Raw genomic sequence first — 3958 nt, 5'->3', positions numbered from 1 at the left:
TTATTTTAGGTTTTTTATTTCTAGTATAGAATTTTGTAGTTGTAGAATCTAATCTTTGAAACCATTGTTTTGGTGGTTTTAGTGGTATCATTGAGAACAAGTAGTTTATTTTTGGTAAGATTTTCATTTTAACTGAGGCTATCCTGCCAAGTAGTGAGATGGGGAGATTGTTCCATCTCCGCAGATCTTCTGTGACTTTGTCCAACATCGGATCATGATTTAGTTTAATTAATTCATTTAAGTTTGGTGATATATTTAAGCCTAGATATTTAATTGTATTTGTGGTGGAGGGGTGTTGTGGATTTTGGTGTGCAGGATTCCAAGAGTTTTTTGTCAAAGGGAGGATTGATGATTTTGTCCAGTTAATGGAATAGTCTGATAATTTAGAGAAGCTGTTTATTAGATTAAATACTTCCTCTAAAGAGGATTGCGGTTCTTCCAAATAGAGTAAAATGTCATCCGCGTAGAGATTAATTTTGTGTTCTGAGATGGATGAGTGGATTCCTTTAATAACAGAGTTCTGACGTACAGCTGCTGCGAGAGGTTCAACGAATATTGCAAAAAGCAAAGGTGAGAGTGGACAGCCTTGTCTGGTTCCCCTCTGCAGTGTGAAGCTTTGGGATGTTATTTTGTTTGTGGTTACTGAGGCCTTAGGTTTATTGTACAGGGTGGAGATCCATTGTATGAATGATTCTCCGAAGCCAAATTTGCCAAGGACAGTTAGGAGGAATGACCAGTTTACTCTATCAAATGCTTTTTCTGCATCGAGTGACAAGATTATTGTTTTCTTTTTAGAGTTCTGTGCCATGTTGATCACATTAAACAGTCTTCTCACATTGTCTGTGGAGTGTCTATTTTTAATAAAACCTGTCTGGTCTTGGTGTATAATTGACTGTACTACTTTCTCTAACCTGGATGTGAGTGCTTTGGAAATAATTTTTAAGTCTGTGTTAATAAGTGAGATGGGACGATAGCTTGAGGGTAATATGGGGTTTTTGTCTGGTTTAAGTAACAATTTAATGTTCGCTGTATTCATGTGACCTCCTACATGCCCTTTATTTTTGATCTCTGTTACTACTCTGAAAAATAGTGGAGCCAGCATTGACCAGAAATGTTTAAGGAATTCAGCAGGGAACCCATCTGGACCTGGTGCTTTGCCTGTTGACATGCTGTCTAAAGCATTTTGTAATTCTTGTAAGGTTAATGGTGAGTCTAAGGTGGTTTTCTGATCTATAGTGAGCTGTGGTAGGTTTAGTTTATTAAGAAAGGTTTTAATATCTTCAGGGTCAGGGTTTAAATTTGATGAGTATAAGTTTTGATAATAATCATGAAAGATGTTATTAATGTCCTGAGGTAAGTTTAAAGTTTGACCTGCGTTATCAGAAATTGCTGCTATAAAGGAATTTTCTTTACTATGTTTGAGCTGATTTGCTAAATATTTGCCTGATTTATTATTGTAGTCAAAGTTTTTGTATCGTAATTGTTGCAAAATGAAGTCGGTTTTTTTAGATAAGATGATATTCAGATTAAGTTTTGTACTTTGGAGTTTTTCCCATAAAAGTTCAGAAGGGTTAGCTGCGTATTCTTCCGTAAGTTTTTTGATCTTTTCTTCAAGTGTTTTTTCTGCTATCTGTTCCTGTTTTTTCTTAAAAGAAGAGTATGATATAATCTTCCCTCTAATGACAGCCTTGCCAGTTTCCCAGAGTAAGGACGGTGATATTTCCGGGGAGTCGTTTGTCAATAGAAAGTCCTCCCATTCTTTTCTTATAATTTTTTCAAATTCACTGTCATTAAGTAATGAGGTGTTAAAGCGCCATAGAGAGGATACTTTCTGATTAGAGTCACACTGCAGGGTGAGGGATATTGGGGCATGATCGCTAATAATTATAGGATGTATTTTAGAGGACATCTTATGTACGATGGAATTATTTGAAAGAAAAAAGTCAATTCGGGAGAAGGATTTATGCACAGGGGAGAAGAAGGTATATTCTTTTTTAGTTGGGTTATTCAGTCTCCATACATCTCCTATTCCAAGATCTTCCATGTAATCCATTAATACTTTAGCAGATCGAGATGGTTTTGTATTTGAGCACTTACTAGATCTGTCCAATGATGTGTTGAGCGCCAGATTGAAGTCACCTCCGATGATTAGAGACGAGTCTGCAGAAAGGTCTGAAAGCTCTGAGAAAATTCTATGGAAAAAATCAGGGTCATCATTATTGGGGGCATATAGATTAAGAATTGTGAAACATTTATTATAGATTACTACTTTGATAATAATATATCTACCCTCTGGGTCTATGATGGAGTTGATTATGTTAACGGGTAACCTTTTGTTGAGAAGAACCGAGACTCCTCTTTGTCTGGAATTAAAACATGAATTATATATCTTGTTAAAATTTGAATCTGTCAGGGATTTTTCTTCTGATTTAAGTAAGTGAGTTTCTTGAAAGAAGACAATGTCTGCATTTAATCTTGATACATAGTCAAATATCTTAATCTTTTTAGCCTGTGAGCGAATGCCACGCACATTCCAAGAAGTTACTGTAAACTGATACATAGAATGAGGTGAGTGTTAGTCCATACAGGTGTGAGCATAAGTGAGAATCTGTGAGCATTTGTGCACTGTGTTGTAAAAAGCTTGGATGCAAGGAAAGAAAGAAGAGGAGACATATTTATCATGCGATAGCACCACGGGGTAAAGGACTGGATTGAATAGGTTAGTGAAAAGCACAAACATACAATGACAACAACCAATATCAAAAGAGTAAAAGGAGCAAGGGGTAATTATAGGAGGTATAGGAGGTGGGGGGTGTTGTGGGTGTTGAGTGAGTGTGAAACAAAAAAAAGAGTGAGGGGTTCGAGACGAGTGAGTTGACATGAGGGTAGAGAGTGTCCTGTGAGAGAGTACGTGCCAAAAAGTGTTTACCAAAATCTAAGCCAATATGTAGCATACATACAAACATACATACACATACGTGTCTATATATACCTATCCATGTTTTTATTTTAGTGTTATTATTATCTTTATGTATTTATTTATTTTAATTATTATTATTGTTATATATATATACATATATTTTTTTAATTTTTTTTTTTTTTTTTTTTATGGAGTTATCATTATTTTATATATATTTTCTCTATTTATATATATATATATATATATATATATATATATATATATATATATACATATACACATACATACATACATACATATATATATACTGTACATACATACATACACACATACACATACATATAAACATATATATACATATATACATAGACATATATATACATATATACATACACATATACATACACATACACATACACACATACATACATATACACACATACATACATATACATGCACATATATACACACATACACATACACACATAAACATATACACATACATACATATATATATATATATATATACACACATACATATACATACACACACATCTACATACACATACATATATAAACACATGCATATACACACACATACATACATACATATGTATACATATATACATACACATACACACACACATACATACACACTTTTTTTTTTTTTTTTTTAAATGTATTTATTGTTTTTATTTGCCTTTTTTTTTTTTTTTTAATGTACAGATATATACATACACACATACAACATATATATTTATTTTAATTTTTTTTAAAATAATGCTACCTTAGCTTCACCATAAGTGGAGAATTATCCTTTCAATGTTAACTCACATAACACCTGTGTTGTGTTTTTTTTTTTTAACTTCATTATTATTATTATTTTTAGATTTGTCTTTCTCAGTAGAGCCAGGGCGTGATGTTTAAGTCCCTAAACAGTTGGCCATCTATGTAAAGCTTGTCTACGACCAGTTTGGAATTTTTGCCTTTCTGTCGGTTTTCTTTAAAGATAGGATACAGGGTTTTTCGACGTTCGTT

The sequence above is a fragment of the Gouania willdenowi genome, unplaced genomic scaffold (genome assembly GCF_900634775.1).
Source record: "Gouania willdenowi unplaced genomic scaffold, fGouWil2.1 scaffold_201_arrow_ctg1, whole genome shotgun sequence".
Lineage (NCBI taxonomy): Eukaryota > Metazoa > Chordata > Actinopteri > Blenniiformes > Gobiesocidae > Gouania > Gouania willdenowi.
Note: the sequence above shows the minus strand (reverse complement) of the source record.